The following is a 20,317-nucleotide window of genomic DNA, read 5'->3' as shown; positions in this document are numbered from 1 at the left end:
TGGTGTGTGCTGAATGCTGATGAGTTGGTGAAGGAGGAGCAGTGAGTTTATATAGCAGTCACGCACACGCGAGTCATCTCTCTGGTCTGAGTGTGACAAGCCGAGACGACGCGGCACGCTGTCTAGCGATGGTCTGAACTCTGAACCGGAACCGCAACACTCTGCCTGCCGTGCCCGGCCCCTCTCTGTCTCTCTGACTGCAGGTCCCCTAGATTTCTCAGTACATCCTTGTCGTAGAGTGCTGGCGATTCACCAAATCTCCGATTGTTTCACGGGAAAAGGACGTGTATCGGCTCGGCACGTTGCACACGTCGCGCGGGAGGCGATTGTGATCGGTTCTATTAAAATCCGGCGTGAAGTATTTTAGTGATCGGCACTTTGCAATCTGCCACACTGCCGTGTCGTCACCAGGTTATTAGCGGACGGCTCGGTCCATCAGGGTGCACTATTTTAGTGAAGCCTCACTGAAAAAACCAACGCAGCCGTGTGGACGTGCGATCGGGTTTGTCGTCAGCAGTCCCTGCATGGTCTCCGATGGGCTAAGGTACAGATCGGGCTGGCTTGTTCCGATTGGACGCACACCACCGAGCTCGCAGGAACACGTTATCAGATTTTCGGCGAAAGCTGCTACCAAATCAATGCTCCTAGAATTGAAGCACACAAGCGCATGTGGCAGTCAAAAATTTAACCTTTTACAAATAATACAGTACTACCTCCATCAGCAAAAGAATATGATTATGGGATACGCGTCGATCAAAGAAATTCAAGTTTGACCAAATTTATAGCAAACAATATTATCATTTATGTCTTCAAATAAATTTATTATATAAATATATTCTATAACTAATCTAATGATACATACTTTATATCATAAATGTTTGTACTTTTTATATACTAGGTAGCTGGCCCGTGCGTTGCTACGGAACAACTAAATCTTTTGTACTAAAAACACACGGATCGCACGATAAGATAACAATACTGTTAAATTAAATACCGACGTCAAAGTGACATTTAATTCAAAAAGCAAAGTTCGTGAAATTAACACAGTCACGGAGAGCGCGACATCGCAGGCTCACAAATTCTTCTGTATAGACTTTTTCGTGATACGGCTAAGATAATATTTTATATCGGCAGAAAGAATTATACGATATCCATTTCTTTCATGCGCCAATAAATTTATGAATAAGTTCCACTGCATCTCCATATAATCATATACACATAGGTTCGAGTATATATGTAAATAGGTTCGTGCTCGTGCGTTGCTACGGGACAGCTAAACTTTTGTACTAAAAACACATGAATCGCACGATAAGATAACAATACTGTAAAAGTATATGACCGACGTTAAAGTGACATTTAATCGAAAAAGCTAAGTTCATAAAATTTACACGGTCATAGAGAGCATGGCGTCGCAGACTCACAAACTCTACTGTGTAGATCTTTCCGTGACGTGGCTAAGATCATTTTTATACCGACAGAAAGAGATTTCCGATATCCATTTCTTTCGCGCGCCAACAAATTCATGAATAAGTTCCACCACATCTCCATACCATTCTGTACACGGTGTTGGCAAGCGAATTAGCCACAACTTATGTGATTAGTTTTATAATTAGCTCATGTTTAGTCCTCCTAATTGATATATAAACATTCAATGTGACAGGGACTAAAGTTTAGTCCTGGGATCCAAACACCTCCTAAATCTCAACTCCTGCTGGCTGCTCACTTACACCACCATGCCTATGTGTCTGCACGTATAAACTCTAATGCCAGAACGTCTAAGATGGTCTTTAAGGTTGCCATTTGTGTATGCTGTAGGATTGGGATGCTTTGCACTGATCCATGAGGGTGTCCATGAGAGTCGAAATTTTTGATGCCATTATGATGTCTAAGCTTACCAATCAGACAGAGACGAACTTGATTGTTAAAATATTTTCAACACTGCTTTCATATACTCCCTCTGTCCCAAAATAGAATTCATTCTCGCTTTCCGAGAAGTCAACTTTTTTTAACTTCGACCAATTATATATAAAAGAATATTAATATTTATAATACATAATTAGTATCATTACATAGACCATTGAATATATTTTCATAATAAACTTATTTGGAGATATAAATGTTGCACGTATTTTTTACAAACCTAGTCATTGAGAATATTTGACCTGCACATATTCCATAACGACTTATATTTTGGGCAGAGAAAGTATATGCTAATAGGAGTAGTCAACTGGAAGTCGTGATGAACACAACAATACTTTCATATTATATGTTAATTGGAGCACAAAGAAACGCAGGGGAATGTACCTATATACAAATGGTGGGAATATTCATTTAGGAAATTGCAGAAGGTTCACCAGTCTCACCATGTATAACTTGCATATCTTTTATTTGGCACCACTGATATTCTCAAGGAGCAGCCACTTTTTAATTTTAGGTCTGCATGCTGGAAACACTAAAATTAAGGGTGAAAGGTCCTAATGGCTAGAGGGGGGGGTGAATAGCCTAATAAAAATTTCTACAACAACACTTAACCAAATGGTTAGATAATTATGAGACGAAGCAAGTGTTGCGCTAGCCTACTCAAAATACAAGCCACCTACCACAATTCTAGTTTAGATAGTGTCAATTCACACAAGAGCAACGACACTACCCTATGTTAGTGTGCTCTCAAAGGCTAACTAAAAAGTCACACCAACCAAGCATGCAAGCTCTCACAACTAGCTATACTAAAGAGCTTGTCAACTAGTTTGCGGGAAAGTAAAGAGAGTGATCAAGGGGGTTATACCGCCGTGTAGATGAATGAACCAATCAATCACGAAGATGAATAACAATGATGACCAATCACCTCGGAATCAATGATGAACACAATGATTTTTACCGAGGTTCACTTGCTTGCCGGCAAGCTAGTCCTCGTTGTGGTGATTCACTCACTTGGAGGTTCACGCGCTAATTGGCTTCACACGCCAAACCCTCAATAGGGTGCCGCACAACCAACACAAGATGAGGATCACACAAGCCACGAATAATTCACTAGAGTACCTTTTGGCTCTCCGTCGGGGAAAGGTCAAGAACCCCTCACAATCACCACGATCGGAGCCGGAGACAATCACCACCTCTGCTCGACGATCCTCGCTGCTCCAAGCTGTCTAGGTGACGGCAACCACCAAGAGTAACAAGCGAAATCCATAGCGAAACACGATCACTAAGTGCCTCTAGATGCAATCACTCACGCAATGCACTTGGATCACTCCCAATCTCACTATGATGATGAATCAATGATGTAGATGAGTGGGAGTACTTTGGCTAGGCTCACAAGGTCGCTATGTTAATGAAAAATGGCCAAAGATATAAGCCACAGCCGGCCATGGGGCTTAAATAGAAGCCCCCATGAAATAGAGCCGTTGTACCCCTTCACTGGGTACTCTGCGCTCTGACCGGACGCTCCGGTCCACCTGACCAGACCCTGGACTCAGCGTCCGGTCCACAGATGGACGCCACGTGTCATCGCCTTCAAACGCTGTTCGTCAGATTCCAACGGCTATGACGCTGACCGAACGCTCCGGTAAAAACTGACCGGACACTGGAACCTCAGCGTCCGGTCGAGTACAGTAAGGGTCGAAACCTGGTTTTCCTCGACCGGACGCGTCCGGTCCACCTCGACCGGACACAGCCCAGCGTCCGGTGGTAAACCCTAGCCACTGTACCGACAGTCAACGCGACCGGACACAGGCAGTCAGCGTTCGGTGCTTTTGGATTCAGTGTCCGGTCACTGGACCGACGCTGGCATCAGCTCTGTTCTGACTTCTATCTTCTCCACCCTTGCTCCAATGTGCCAACCACCAAAAATTTGCATCCGGCGCAATAGAAAATAGGCATTTCATTTTCCCGAAAGCGCCAAATCCCGCTGAGCTAGCTCGGCGGGAGGGAGAGAGGGACCCAAACCCATCTCAACCCTGCAAACACCTCGTGCACATGTGTTAGCATATTTTCACAAATATTATCAAGGGTGTTAGCACTCCACTAGATCCTAAATGCATATGCAATGAGTTAGAGCATCTAGTGGCACTTTGATAACTGCATTCTGATATGAGTTTCACCCCTCTTAATAGTACGGCTATCAAACCTAAATGTGATCACACTCTCTAAGTGTCTTGATCACCAAAACAAAATAGCTCCTATGGTTTATACCTTTGCCTTGAGCTTTTTGTTTTTCTCTTTCTTCATTTCAAGTTTAAGCCCTTGATCATCGCCATGCCATCACCATTGTCATGCTATGATCTTCATTAGCTTCTTCTACTTGAAGTGTGCTACCTATGTCATGATCACCTGATAAACTAGGTTAGCACTTAGGGTTTCATCAATTCACCAAAACTAAACTAGAGCTTTCAAAGGGCCAACCTCATGGAGTAGCCTTGCTTGATCTTTGCCAATTGTTTTCTTCCATGCATGATTATTGTTTCCTTCCATGCATGTGGCCTCAGGTGATCGATTTGTTTCCTTCAAAGCAGGCGGGGATAGCAGGAATGGCAGTTTCTTTTTCTATCGCGCGGGGTATCGCATGGCCAGAAGGGAGGAGTCTTGCTTGATCTTTGCCAATTATTTTCTTCCATGCATGATTATTGTTTCCTTCTATGCATGTGGCCTTAGGTGATTGATTTGTTTCCTTCAAAGCAGGCGAGGATCGCAGGGACGATAATTTCTTTTTCTATCGTGTGGGGTATCGCATGGCCGGAAGGGAGGAGCGACCCAAAAAAAAGTCGCACAAAAAATAGTCTTACTTTTAGTCTTTTTAGTTGTAGGAAAAATTTAGTCAAAGTTCCAACGGTTTGACTTCTCAACAAGCGAGAATTGCATTCTTTTGTGGATGGGGGGAGTAGTAAGTTAGTATGTTCACGATGTTGGGAGATTAATACAGTAGTTAGTATGTGTTGACGACGAGTTGGGTCACCACACTGGTAAGGAGCTAGCTCGCTCGATGTAAGGCCTAGCCAAAGTTAGGGTCGGTCAGCGCCTATGGTTGTCCGCACCTAGACCGTGTGCCTCTAGTGATGAGTGTGATACGTAAGACACGTCGTCGAAGGAGACTCGCTGGGAGCGCGATATGCAAGACATGTTGGCAAGGTTTCTTGAGACCTGAAACCTCACACGTCTAGAAGGGACCCTATCGGGGCATGTGGCGGCTATGGGCTGCCCTAGCTGGCCTGACCGCTCTAGAGCATCATAGCCGTTGATCCTCCAGCCATGCAGCACTGACAAAGAATGAGGAGAAGAGATGGGAAGAGAGGGTAAAGAGAGGTAGTAGATGTGTTTTTTGATGGCTGTGAGTTGGGATCCTCAATCGGTCATGATCCTCTCATATATAGAGGGTGTGGTCTTATCACAGTAGGAAATAATTCCGAAACACGCTTTGCCAAGTTTCTCATGTTAAAACCCAATTTAGAAACAAATCGGTTCAAAATCATGAGAAGTTGACCTAGTCGGGCTCAAACCTAGCCAGGCCGGGATTCACGAGCTCGAGCACTATGGTTGGCCCAGCACAAGCAATCCGGCCTAGCCGGCTTGGGAGGCTGGCCTAGCCGACTTCAGCGGTACAACACCGTTGTCATCTTCTTCCTTTTGCTTTGTGCTTCCAATTGTGTTGCATTAAATATTTTCTAGCACGTCATTTATGTTATGAACATGACGGTGCAGCCCAAACCACATGCTAGGACACTTTTGCGTGTCAACAGTATGTTCACAATGTTGGGAGATTAACAGCATCTCCTAGAGTTTTTAATCTTAATTTTTGGAAAAATTGGAAGAAAAGGACTCTCCAACAACTCCTTATCTTGACTCTCAATCTTTCTATGCTTAGTAAAATCGATCGAATCGCATGGAAATATACGCACAAGTATCCATCAGCTGACCTGAAGGTGGAAGGACATGGGGAAGAAAAGGAGAAAGGACTAGCTTCCTAATGAATTGTATAAGAGAGAAATAAAGTATAAAAATGGCTCAATGAAAGCGCATTTGTCCGCTATGTGCGTTTTGATGCATTAAAGACATCCAAATTAGAGACTAACAAGTTTATTGAGTGACATTACAGTTATTAGTCCTTTAAAGGGTTTAAAGGATGATTTGTATGATATGACACTCCTTAATTCAAAGTTTAAAAGGCTTCTAGACTCAAGTGGTTTAAACCTATTTTATATATTTTAATTTGAGTTTATGAATCGCCACACTACTAAGAGAAATGCAAATCTAGGTGGTCTAAAGAAGATAGAGTTCTCAAGTACCTATTTAAAATCAATTGAGAGACACTCAAACACAACACATGCACTTTGAGTTAGTTTTGAAGTCTTCAATTGTCGGAAGTTATGATGTGACCCGCGCAGCTCAGTCCTGAAGCTGTCAGGAGTTGGTTTCTAACTTCTGACCATTGGAGGTTATGACTGCTGTCGGAAGTACCGACGGTTTTCTGCGCAACCTTTTCTTTGCTAAATCCGTCGAAGGTTCCGACAATCGTCAGAAGTACCGACGCTTGCGTGCACATATTCTGTCGGTAGTTCATCGGAGGTTGCCTGCAACTTCCGTGCATTGGAAGTTCTGATATTTGTTGGAAGTTTTGATGTCTCTTCTTGCGCAGCATGGAAGTCTTGTTTGTATTGTTTACTGTGCGAAAACCTTTGGCGTCAGGATTTCTAACGCCGCTCAACCGGCTAAATTTCCCCTTGAGGTATAAATACCGCATGTCACTCTTCTAACAGTTATCCCACTCATTCGTTATGAGCAACCTTCAAACAAAACACCTCCCTAGCATACAAGCTCTCTTGTCTTCTTGCTCCTATAGAAGGGTTCTTGGTGAGAGAAACTCTGAAGCAAAGCTTGAGTACTAGATTTCTTTGTCAAGCCGGTTTGATTTGTGTTTGTTACTCTTGGGATTTGCCCCCTAGCTGGCTAGGCATCGTCTGAGAGCTCCTCGATCTATGGGAGAACCCCAGGAAGTTGTATTACCTTGAAATTTTAGTGAAGAACTTGAGATGATCTTTGTGGTTGCTTGAGAGGCAAGGATGTGAAAGAGACTTCGACCTTTGTGGTCACCTCGATAACGAAGACATAGGCACTTCTTAGTGGAGTGACCAAACGTTAGGATAAATTCTTGTGTCCCATGTGCTCATTGTTGTTGTGATTGCTTGAAATTACTTGTATTTGGTTGCTTGAAAGGCACAAATATACTCCCTGTTTTTTCAGCGACTAAAAACATTTATTTATTAATTGATTTTTAGGAAATACTCCCTCCATTCAAAAGTCTCCATCGTATTAGCCTTCGGTGTAATAATCAAGGAGCAGTAAACAACGCCGATTTGCATTTAAGGCAAGGAGTAGCCAAGGAGTCACAGCCAAGGAGCAGCCAAGGAGCAACCAATGAGCACCAAATGCGCAACACGTACAAGAAGCCAAACCCATGGTCCTAGACTAATACGAAGGAGTCTTCTGGAAAAAAAATGCTGAGATGAAGGAGATAAATGGACGGAGGGAGTATTGGAGATGCTCTAAGTATGATGATGTTAAGGGTGGCAATGGGACAACTGCATTTCCATCCGCTCCCCTCTTCCCAATCACATCTAAATAACCTTCTCCAGCCATTCTAATCTGACACAATTTAGGAGTGTTTCGCCAGATTGGTGGGGTAGGGCTAGGCAATTGGTGCAACCAACGAGTTTGGTTCAGTTTCATCAGTGTAAGGGAAGTTCAGTTTGGACTGATTGGAACCCAACTGGTGTAGGCAAATACAAGAAAACCAACTATTTCCATGCTAGTGTTCAGTGGAAACTGATGTTCACACCCACGGACCCACCCATTGTGCCGCCACTCCTCAACACTCGCTTGCACCTCCATCTATGGTCTACCATTAGCCTCTGATGATGTATTGAATTTGTATGCATCCTTTTTCTCATGTTAAAAACGATTTATCGTTGAATACCCATTACACATCAGACTTTCTCATAGATGATTGCCTTAAGATAAGTCGCACTATGGGAGTTCTTGTGTCAACTATTGACTATACTCCATACCACAATCTAAGGCACAAAACTCAGACATAAGCTATCATTTTTCGTTCACAGTTATGTCATTCTTGATGTTTGGAGAAAGGCTTCATGCCCATAAATTGGGATGCAAAATCATCTTGTGTGCATGTGCTTGCCTCTTGTTAGCGCACATGGGTATGCAATTTCACATCTTCGTTTGAGTAAAAGATAGAATCTGCATCTCAACTTTTGCAACAAAGCATATCTATGAATATATTGTAGGCATGAAAACAGATCGGATCGGAGAAAGTCTCCCATATCCTAATCTATTTTTCCTTTGTCAGATTTGGATTGGAGGAGATAATATCCGGATGTGGATATGAAAACAAACTTTTTTGGATGCCAGAAATGGTTCAGAGATAGCGCATAATCAGATCAAAAACAAATTTAAATAGTCAACTAATATTGGCGTATAGATAATTTGCCTTATGCTGATGCTGATTTCTTGTGAGGAAAACACTATTTATTCACTGAAAAGTACTGCTGAAGTAGTGCTGAAGAACATACCGATATGCTTGTCAAGACTTAATAATTTAGTAAAGAACCAATAGCAAGTATATTGTATTGCAGTCTATGATGTGGCCATCGCATCGACCCAATTAACACTGAACGAGATGTGCACACTCACAAATGATAAGTTATTAGCCAAAAGGTAATAGCAACCATCAAGTTCTAAATTCAAAAATTAGAACATAAAATAACCACATCTGTTCTCGACTAACAAACTTTTTTATCCTGAATTCTTTTGGTTTTAATCTAGGAGAAGAAATTGTTGAATATCCTATTTAAAGCATCAAATAATAATCTGTATAAAATGTGTAGATAATCCATATGCATCAAATTTTGACGATTTCATACCTATCCTCCATGCACGCACATAATCACATTGAAATTATCCATGTTTGCATGATACTAAAGATCTTCTCCATATACTCAAAATTCTGATTCAAATTGGTTTAAAATTACCTTACAAATTTTTTCGAGCAACCAAAATGCATATTTCAAACAAGTTTCCATGTTTTTATGAAGAAATGAGTTTTACGGTACAGATTTTTCCATGCTGATTGCCAACAGTGCAATACTATCTTTGGTATTTTTTTCAAATAAAAGGCAGGAGACTAGTAATAATAAAATCATTCTTGTTGTAAAACCAATCATATACTATCTTTAGTTAATCAAAAGACTGCATCAATTTATGATGATTTGCATACATAATCAAAATGCTCTTAGTGTTCGTCTAAAAAAAACCTACTCTTAGTGTTTTTTTACTATTAGTGGTTATTATCTAAAAGTTGTCCCTTCGTAATGACGCTTTCTGCTTCATTTCCTAACTAAGAGTATACCCCGCGCGTTGCTGTGGGAATTACAGATGGTTTAGAATGAAATATACTATATATAATTATTTATACGAAGAAATAAACTATTATAAATTAATGCTAGTGGATTACATGGTGACATGGACAATGAAATGCATGGACTTCACAATTGCAGTGGGTTTTAATTGCATGTGATAGTGCATTCTGAGATGGACAACTTGCATGTTGAGAGAAATTGCTAGTGGAGTTCAGTAATATAAGATATACTAGGTAGCGTGCCCGTGCGTTGCTACGGGACAACTAAATCTTTTATACTAAAAACATACGGATCGCACGATAAGATAACAATACTATTAAATTAAATACCGACGTTAAAGTGACATTTAATTCAAAAAGCAAAGTTCGTGAAATTAACACAGTCACGGAGAGCGCGGCATCACAGGCTCACAAACTCTACTGTATAGACTTTTCGTGATATGGCTAAGATAATATTTTATATCGGCAGAAAGAATTCTCCGATATCCATTTCTTTCATGCGCCAATAAATCCATGAATAAGTTCCGCTGCATCTCCATACAATCCTGTACACATAGGTTCGAGTATATATGTAAATATTAGTGCATGTCATATGGATAATACTGTGTGTCTTAAAAAATCTCTCACAAAATTTTAAAACAAAGTATGTTATACTCACCGTATAAATATGTGTGGCTTTAGAACTATTCCACACAGACATATATGGTAGAATAAGGTACCCACTTGAGTGTCTGTTCCAAGATGTTGAATTAGGTGTTGTAATTCTTAATTTCAACATATTTTTTAGGTCAAGGCAACCAATGGTGACACTTTTCTTAGTGGTGCATAATTTTATGGTGCACCTCTTGACTATCTGAGTAAGGACAAGTTAGCACAGTAAAGGCTCAGAAAAGCTGCTGAGAAGGGTAAGGTTGAGTTTTCCTCCACTATGCATACTAAAACCTATGTCCTCGTTTATCATTGCCGATGCTTTTGATGCAAAGCAATTCAACATTACCATGATCAGATATAAGTTTGAGTCTCTTATGAGCAATCTCATAGAGGGACTCTCATCTTTTATGTGATCTGCCTCAAGGATATTGGCAGGACAATAGATCCATGTTGGAATGGCGCACCAAAAAGTGTCCACGATTTATTTCCCATGAATACATGCGGTACTATGATAACACTAACTACACCAAATGAAAGATTAGAGAGAATTTGCATTGCCTCCAGAAGGATTTATTTATTAAGTTTTTTGGACTCTACAGGTAGTTTTGAAATATCTGTTTGCATGTCTTACCTCGTATCCTAATTTAAAATTTTGTAGTTTAATTAGGATATGGGAAAGGATTCAAATTGAACAGACCCAAGGGCAATTTCAGCAAGAAACAGTATGCGAGGGCGATGGAACACGTGAGCGTGAAACTAAATGAAATGAGAAAAAAGTTGCCCCTTTTACAAATGCAAAGAGAAGTAATTAAATATAGGCAGATTTGGCAAGGTTCTCAGAAATACAAAGAGGTTTCTTTTGTCTTAATTCTCTTTCCTTCTGTGTTAATTCTTTTTTCTTTTGTTCGTTGCCATATATGCTGGTGCATGCAAACATGCAATGCGTATATGGTTAGCACAATAATTTTCTACTTTCTATTTTACTGTGATTTCTCTATCACATGGCAGGCAATATTCAATCAAGGAAAATCGCACCAAAGGACACAATATGCGGGAGATGTCGTGGGATCACTGGAGATGTCGTGGGATCACAGGCGTAGGCAAACGGACAAATCAAAACAAATATCGCACAAAAAAATATCTACACTTTGTTCTTTTTAGTTGTAGAAGATAGATATAGATATAGATTTTTTATAGCTGAGTGTGCAAAACTAAACTTCTCACTAAATAATTGCAATGATTTTTTTAATTAGGAAGTCGAACTCATATAGCTAAGGTGTTTTGTATGTCAGCAGTAACGCACGGAGCATTTACCTTCACTTATGCAAAATCTTTTAGTATTTAATTAGTTAGTCTCCAACCCCACTAAGAGGGCGGTTGTGTTAGCTTTAGCCGGCCTGTTCGTTTGTTGGTTTCAGCCAGCCCAAACCAGCCAGCCAACAGTGTTTTTCTCTCACAATAAACCAGCACCAGCCAGCCCAAACCAGCTCAGAAACCAACCAGCGAACAGGCCCAGCATCAATCCGTCCCTAACCAAAACACACGATGAAAGATGGAACCATTTCATACCAGTTCCACTTGTCTCAGTTAAACACTTAGGTTTTGTTTGGCTACACACAAATCCACCCCAATCTACATATGTGATTGGGATGAATTTGTGTGCAGCCAAACAAGCCCTCGGTGAGATCCACCATGAGTTGTCTCAGTCAAACACTCAGATTTTGTTTGGATGTACGTGTATCCACCTCAATTTAAATGTGTTGGAGTAAAATAGAATGAAATTTAGTTTAATTCCACTCCAATCCACTCCAACACATATGGATTGAGACGAATACATACGCATCCAAAGGCCTCAGTGAGATCCACCTTGAGTTGTCTCATCCAAACAGCTGCCTTAAGTTTTTGATTCATACCATTATAATTTTCAAACTTTGAAAAAACACCATTACTATTCATTTATTTTGAAGCACACTGTTACAATTCTTCGCTTCCCACAAGAATACCACATAATACGTATAAAGACGATTTAGGTCTAGCTACAGGCATATACGAATACGTATATTTTATTGCAGCCCTCTGCCCTACGGACCCCACCTGTCGTCTACTTTCTCCTCTTGCCATCTTCCATTGCTGAGCAGCAGCAGCAGCATGTGAGCATGTGGGCGCGCAGCAGCAGCACGCAGGCGAGCGGGTGGCGGTGGGGCGCTCGTGGGCGGCGGAGCACGGGGCCCGGGCGACGCTCGGAGCTCGCGGCCATGGCGGCGCGCGGAGCACGCAGCCGGCGTGGAACTTGCGGCTCGGGCGGCGCGCGGAGCACGCACCTGAGGAGCTCGTGGCTTGGGCTGTGCACGGCGCACGCGGCCGGCGCGGAGAACACGGCCTTGGCGGCGCGTGGAGCACGCAGCCGAGGAGCTCGCGGCCTGGGCAGTGCTTGGAGGTCGCGGCCCAGACCGAAGTGCTGCTGCTGCTGCTCGCCCGCGTGGCTGCGTGGCCGACGCGGCAGCGGCTCGCCAGCTCGCCATCGACGGCTGCTGCAGCTGCTCTGCAATGGAAGATGGGCAAGTGGAGAAGGAAGAAGCTGACAGGTGGAACCCGCGCGTCAGTGAGAGTGAAGAGAGACTGCACTGAGGTATACGTATTCGTATACGCTGCAGCCAGCCCAAATCTTTTTTTAACGTGTTCTGTGGTATTCTTGTAAAAATTATAATGGTACGTTTCTAAATAAACGAATTGTAATGTCGTTTCTCTCGAGTTTAAAAATTATAATGGTATGAAAAAAAAACAAAGAAAACTATGGTAAAGCTGGTGTGTGTGGCGTGACAAGTTATGGTCACGAACCACAAGGAGTCTCAGTCTCTCAGTTCATTCTAGTGGGGAGCGCATGAGAACTAATTTTAGAGTGACTCTGGTAGAGATTGATGCTCTTAGCTCCTGGTGTAAATGGAGCCCAGGCGTGATTCTCCCGGAGAAGCTGCGCAAGTTAGGCTGCCAAATGGCCCCCAAAACTGATGCAACAAACTATAATTGAGGTAGCTGTGCAGAGTGAATTTTGACATGGATCTCAGCAAGTAATGTATTCTTCAGCACCTTAAAAGGTTGCAGAAAGATAACGCAGATAAAAGTAGCATCATCGATCCAGACTCGAAAACATGATAGCGTCTCACACATCTTTTCCCAGTGATTTCCTCAGCACGCAACTCATAGTGCAAGGATTAGTAAATATGAATGTAAGCAATCCACAAACACACCATAAGAACAAAAACAAATGAAGAAGAAAACACGATAGCATCTCAGGCAACTTTCCCCACTGATTTCTTCACCGCGCAGCTCATAGTGCAAGGATGAGTAAATATGGATGTAACATCATTGATGCTATTACCAGGAAAACAATGGAAGAATTAGAAAAAGTTGATTCCATCAGCGCAAAAAACCGATGAATGATTAAAACGGAAAGGTGCACCAGAAACAGAGACTGGATTCAATCCTTCTGGGACTACGGATCCAATTTTCCAGCAGGATTGGGGATTACCGTACTGTGGCCGAGCTCGAGGACCGCCGCCGCCGACTGCGGCGACTGGACGAGGGACAGGCAAAGCGGCGGCTTTGTGGTTTTTGGAGGGACCTAAATCCTAACCCTAACATCCTGGCGGGCTAGGACCATTGGGCTTTTGTTCGGCAAGAAATTCAACATGGGCCTTTCAAGCCTTCATCTTTGGAATAGTTTAGCTCAATCGCAAGTGACCTAGGATTTGCTCAAAAAAAAAGCAAGTGGCTTAGGAGAGTGCTCAGTCATTTTATTTAAAAATATTAATACTTACTCCCTCCATCCCAAATTATAAGTCATTCCAAGAATCTTGGAGAGTCAAAGCTTCTCAAGTTTGACCAAAATTATAAAAAAAATTACAAAGATTTATGACATCAAATAGGTATACTATAAAAATATAATTAACAAAGAATCTATTAGTACTTAGTTGGTATCATAAATGTTATTATCTTATTATATAAACTTGGTCAAACTTGAGATGCTTTGACTCTCCAAGATTCTTGGAATGACTTACAATTTGGGATGGAGGGAGTAATAAATAAATTATTTATAAACTCAATCAAATTTAAGTTAGTTACTTTGACTCTGACTAAATCTAAAATCACATCCTTTCATCGGTGCTTCGTGTCTTCGTACACTAGACTCTGCTACTGGTGTGAGCGACATGTTTGACTGTCCCACGTCACGTTATAGACGAACTAACGGCATAGAAAGATTTCATATGTACCAAGGGATTAAAACTATAACACACTAATAAACACATAAACAATATCCTAATCCATGTCCATTAGACACCAGCTATTTTAAGATTCAAGACAAGACTAAATATTTTCAGAATTGAGGGTAGCTTAAGACCAACCGAACTGTATTTCCACTTCCACAGCAACCAGCCAAAATTTCGGTTGCGAACAACCTGCCGAACCACAACTCTGCTGAGCACCGTATAACTTATATGCATGTCAAACTATCTTTACAGCAACGAGTCATTCTACCGGGGTCTCTGCCTAGGGGCACCAAATATGGCTGTACTGCCTTTTGATTAACAAGGCACAGCCATGAGTAACCGAGATGTTCATAGTTTTGTTCCAGAAATTGTCCAGGCGTTCTGCCTGGGGGACTGGAAGCGTATTATGGAGGACGGCCCCTGGATTTTCAGGGGATACGCACTGATGCTCGAGAAGTTCGACGGATCGACAACGATCCCCAGGGAGATCCCAAGTAAGGTGCTCGGGTGGATTCAAATTCACAAGATCCCCCATCTTTTTCGCACCGAAGCCATTGTGAAACAACTTGCTGCGAAGGTGGAGGAGGTGGAGGAGATCGAGATGAAGGCAATTGCATCTAGGACTGGAGACTTCCATCGAGTCTGGGTGAAGCTTGCTCCTGCAAAACCCCTGATTCGGGTGGTGACCCTTGCTCCCGAGGGACAGGCCAGGATTTTGCTCAAAGTGAAGTATGAGAAGCTTCCTCGGTTTTGCGCCCACTGCGGGCTGATGGGACACGTTCATCTGGAGTGTGGTGCTGGGGAGTACACGGAGAAGGATCTTCAGTTTGGATCATGGATGGTTGCTGATGCGGAATCCTGGCACCCTAGCACGCCGAGGTTCCGATCCTCAGCGCCAGGTGATCTGGAGGTGCCGTGGGATGGCGCCGGACGTGGTATTGTGAAACCAACAAGGGGTGGACGTGGTCAGGTCGGTGGGCGTGGTGGCCGCGGTCCCATGTGGAAAGCAAAGGCGACTACGACGTCTGAATCAGGTTCCAGGAAATGAACCTCGGCAGACGTCGGTGATGATAACAAGGATGACAAGGAGCTGGATGACACGGCCTCGAGCCCGGTCAAGACAGCCGCACAGCCAGGCGCGGGGGAGGAAGCACCTCCTGGTGCTCGCAAGCAGTTGGTGATGGATGCTGGACCGGTGGTCCCCCCTCCACCACCGGAATATAAATCGCCGAGGGAAATCAAGCGTGCAAAGAGGACAGAGGAGAAGAAAGCGACGAGTGCAAAGGACAGTGATGGGGTAGGCTCCCTCGAGGAGTGCCGCCATCCCCGATGAGTTGCTTAAGCTGGAACTATCGTGGATTTGGCAACGCCGCGATAGTGAAAGAGCTTCGCCAGCTTCGCGATTTGGCGAGGCGGGTTGCCCCTTCCGTACTGTGTCCAGGAGACTAAGTACACAAGGCGAGGGTGGAGCAACTAAAGACCACGTTAGGTTTTGATTTTGCTTTTGCTTTTGTTGTAAGCAGTTCGGGCCGCAGTGGTGGCCTAGGAATTTTTTGGAAGAATAATATTAATCTGTAGATTTTACCCTACTCACAGTATCAATGTATCATATATTCATATTGATGCCATTGTTCAAGAGGGAGATCTAGAGCCATGGAGATTAACTTGTGTGTATGGGGAAGCAAGAACAAGCGAGAGGTATAAGACGTGGGATTTACTAAAATTCATCAAATCTTGGTCTCCTCTTCCCTGGGTATGTATAAGTGACTTCAACGAGGTCCTCGACGGATCTGAACATGTCGGTGTGCAAGAGCGAAGCAATGCCCAAATGGAGGGCTTCAAGGAAGCCATTGATGTGTGTGGTTTGGCGGACTTAGGTTTTGAAGGAAGAAAGTGGACATATGAAAAGAAGGTTACCGGCGGATCGTTCTGTAGGGTTCGTTTGGATAGAGCGCTGGCCACTGCTGATTGGACCATGTGTTATCCTCTTGCCAAGGTTCGGCACCTTACAGCGGTTGCTTCGGACCATGTCCCAATTACTCTGACTTGGAGATCGGATGAGCCTAGAAGCACGAGAAAGAAGAACTTCAAGTATGAGGTCATGTGGGAAACCATGAAAATTTCTCACCCTCGTTGGCGGAGGCATGGGGGCGGCCGGAGTCGTCAACTGTGCCTGATTTACAGCGCAAGCTAAAGGATGTCAGCGGTCAGTTGCAGCGCTGGGAGCGATCGTCTTTCGGTAATGTGCGCTGGGAGCTTCACAAGTTAGCAGCCGAGTTGGAGCGGCTGCAGTCAGACCCGCGTAGAGTTGGACCATCTCATGCTGAGCTGAAAATCAAGGAGTGTATTGTGGAATTAAATCATCGGGAGGAGATTTTATATCGGCAGCGGTCCAGAATTATGTGGCTAGCAGAAGGTGATAGGAATGAACACTCGTTTCTTCCATTTACGGGCAAGTCACAGACGAAGGAGAAATAGAATTACCAAGCTGAAAAGAATTGATGGGGAGTTTACTATGGATGAGAAATTGGCAACGAGTTTCTATGGAAAATTATTTCGATATGAAGGAGTTCACAATATGGATATTGTCTTAAGTTCAGTCCCAGTGAAAGTATCCTCAGAGATGAATGACAAGCTTCCGCGGCCTTTTAGGGGAGCAGAGGTGAAGGAAGCACTGTTTCAGATGTTCCCCACGAAGGCCCTGGGCCAGATGGTTTCCCGGCTCACTTTTTCCAACGTCACTAGGAATTGTGCGGAAGTGCGGAACACAGGTGACCTCGGCGGTACTGCGGATATTGCGAGGGGATGATGATCTTAAGTTGATCAATGACACGATCCTAGTGTTAATACCGAAAGTTCATAATCCAGATGATCTAAGTCAGTTCCGTCCCATCAGTCTATGCAATGTAATTTATAAAATTGCTTCCAATGTTGTGGCAAATAGACTGAAGGGGATCTTACCTGAGATAATTTCAGAAGAGCAATCGGGTTTTGTACCTGGCCGGATGATCACAGACAACATAATCACTGCAAATGAGTGTTTACATTTTATGAAAAAGAAACGGCCCAGGGATCAGAGATGCTGTGCACTCAAGCTGGACATGCGGAAGGCGTATGACCGGGTTGAGTGGCCATACTTGAGAGCAATTATGCTTCGGCTGGGTTTTCATCAGATATGGGTGGAGATGATTATGAAGCTGGTCACGTCGGTTTCGTTCTCAGTTCAGCTCAATGGTGACTGCTTGGAATCTTTTGTGCCAACACGAGGAATTAGACAAGGTGACCCGATTTCATCGTATCTTTTCTTGTTAGCAGCAGAGGGCCTTTTGTGCCTTTTAAAATCAAGGAATCAATCATCAGCGCTCAATGGCATTAGGGTGGCACCGTCAGCTCCGACGGTTAACCGCCTACTCTTTACAGATGATAGCCCAAGCTCTAGGCCAGCAAATTAATATGGAAAAATCCTCAATCCATTTTGCTAAGGGTTGCAGCCAAAGCTTGAGGGAAGAGATCAAGGATATTCTTGAGGTATAGACCGAAACATTGAAGGAGAAATATTTAGGCATGCCATCGGATGTGGGCTCATCCATAAACGGAGCTTTCAAATATTTAAAGGATCGGGTTTGGGACAGAGTTCAAGGATGGATGGATCAATGCCTTTCGGCTGGTGGAAAAGAGGTTCTCATCAAATCAGTTGCTTAAGCTATTCCGACATTCTCCATGTCCTGCTTCAACTTGCCCCGCGGATTGTGCCAACATATAGATGGTTTGTTGCACAAATTTTGGTGGGGATGCAAAGACGGTAAGCGGAAGACATGTTGGGTGGCGTGGGATGACATGACTCAACCAAGGGGCCTCGGTGGTCTTGATTTTAGAGACATGGAATTGTTCAACCTTGCACTCTTAGCGAAACAAGCGTGGAGGATTTTACCGGATGGTAGCTCACTGAGTGCCAGGGTGTTAAAATCGGTATACTTTCCAGACAGAGACTTTCTGGCAGCTGAGATCGGATCATCACCCTCTCATATTTGGCGATCAATTCTTGAAGGCCGAGAGGTGTTGAAGGGAGGCCTGATAAGGCGGACAGGGACAGGAGAAACGACCAGCATTTGGTCGATGGATTGTCTACCATCAGCTAGATTGAGGAGGCCGGTTCCCACCAATCGGGTTGACCCTCCTCAATTGGTCGGTGAACTTATAGACTCAACATCAGCGCCCTGGGATCGGGAGAAGCTGATAGAATTCTTTACACCAGTGGATGTGGCTGTGATCACAAGTATCCCACTCAATACAAGGCGACAATAGGATTTCTGGGCATGACACTTTGGGAAGCGTGGTCTCTTCTCGGTCCGTTCGACATATAGAATGCTTGCACACCGTAAGTCTCTAGCTAGATCGGCGGGTGCCTCGGACAGACAGGCTGTGCAGAAGGAGTGGTCTATGTGTTGTGAGGAATTAAAGTTCCCTCCAAAGTGCGGGTGTTTTGTGGAGACTGGCTAGGTGTTCTCTCCCATCAAAAGATGTTCTCCTCCATAGGAACATGTCTGATAGCAGTGCGTGCCCCATCTGTGGCGCTGGAGATTCATGGCGGCACTCTCTCCTTGAGTGTAATATGGCTCACTATGTCTGGGCGCTAGAGAAGGATGAGATAACTGAGCACATTTGTCATATTGACGATCAGGATGCAAAGGGCTGGTTGGCAGCAGTGATGCAATCCCTGAAGCATGAGGACCTAATCCGAGTTATCGTGACCCTTTGGGCTATTTGGTATGCTAGAAGGAAAGCTATTCATGAAGATATTTATCAAAGCCCGCTCTCAACTCATAATTTTGTGACTAGTTTTGTGGCTGATCTCCAATTGATGCGACCAAAAGTGAAGGATCGCCCTGCTTGTCGGTGATTCGTAAACCGAACTAGTAAACTTATATGATTGTCGCGCTGCTCTAGGAAGACGATGGTAGCATCCAAAGACATGAGGATTTTTACTGGTTCAGGCCAGGGCCCTACGTTCAGTCTTAGAGATGATCGAGTGTGTGTTCCTCGCTTGAATGCTCTAAAGTTCTTACAATGGGGGTGCAAGAATAGTGGAAGAGGTAGGAGAATCTAAGCTAGGTGTTGGGCTGCCTGAAGGGAAGCTTTAGGAGCCCTACTACGATGGAGGATGGGTGAATGAGTAGGGGACTCAGAATGTCTAGAAAGGGTGCCCTGGCTGCCCTTATATATAGTTTGGGGCCAGGGCACATACAAAGTGTAACACCTCTGGTGTTTTGACCTAGCACTAAAACTTGATATGTCATCATATGCATTGCAAAGCATTCATAAAGTAGAAAATTTTGAATGCATACACTAAATAAGATTTCTTTCATAAGTTGTTATTTTATGTGTGATGTGATTCAAAACCCTAAATAAAGATCATGACCACAAGGGTCAAATTTCATGTGATCATATGAGTCCATGTGTCATTTGACTCAAATAACCCTAATGGGCCATGTTACTGGTCAAAAATCAAAGTTAAAGTAAAAAGGTAAACAAATCAAATTTGAATTCAAATTCAAATCATAAAGGTCCTTTTTGCCCCTTTTGTCTAATTCAAAATCCATTTGGAATTTGGGGTGGTGACAAAAAGCAAAGTTGAAGCTTATTTTATAAGGATCAACTTTGGTATTCAAAGTTTTTCAAGTTTACATATAAATTTTGGAGTAATTTTGAAATGATTCAAATACTCAAATGCACCCCAAATTCAAATTTCAAAATGGAGGTAGAATTTGAAAATATTCATTAAAGCAAAGTTGTAGAGTTTAAAAAGTTGAGCAACTTTCATTTTTGGAGATTTTCAACTTCTTTAGAAAATTTGGGAGTAATTTGTAAAATGAACTCAGTGACAATTCTGTAAATATTTCAAAAATCAAGTTGACAACAGGGCGCCACCGCCCCACCGCCGGCGTCCTTTCTCCGGTCTTCCAGGCGTGCCCGTGGC

General features: G+C 43.2%; 2 non-coding genes across 2 annotated transcripts; both read right to left on the bottom strand.

Annotated features, from left to right (window-relative positions):
* Nucleotides 1-13,125: 13,125 nt before the first annotated feature.
* LOC136519305 (small nucleolar RNA snoR27) lies at nucleotides 13,126-13,212 on the bottom strand. Its single transcript, XR_010774855.1, has one exon. It is a non-coding gene; the product is annotated as a small nucleolar RNA snoR27 (small nucleolar RNA).
* A 143-nt stretch (nucleotides 13,213-13,355) lies between these two features.
* LOC136519301 (small nucleolar RNA snoR26) lies at nucleotides 13,356-13,448 on the bottom strand. The gene has a single exon (XR_010774851.1). It is a non-coding gene; the product is annotated as a small nucleolar RNA snoR26 (small nucleolar RNA).
* Between the last annotated feature and the right edge of the window lie 6,869 nt (nucleotides 13,449-20,317).

The sequence above is a fragment of the Miscanthus floridulus genome, chromosome 17, assembly GCF_019320115.1.
Source record: "Miscanthus floridulus cultivar M001 chromosome 17, ASM1932011v1, whole genome shotgun sequence".
NCBI lineage: Eukaryota > Viridiplantae > Streptophyta > Magnoliopsida > Poales > Poaceae > Miscanthus > Miscanthus floridulus.
The sequence above is the reverse complement of the archived record's forward strand: the minus strand, read 5'-3'. Positions and strand labels throughout refer to the sequence as shown.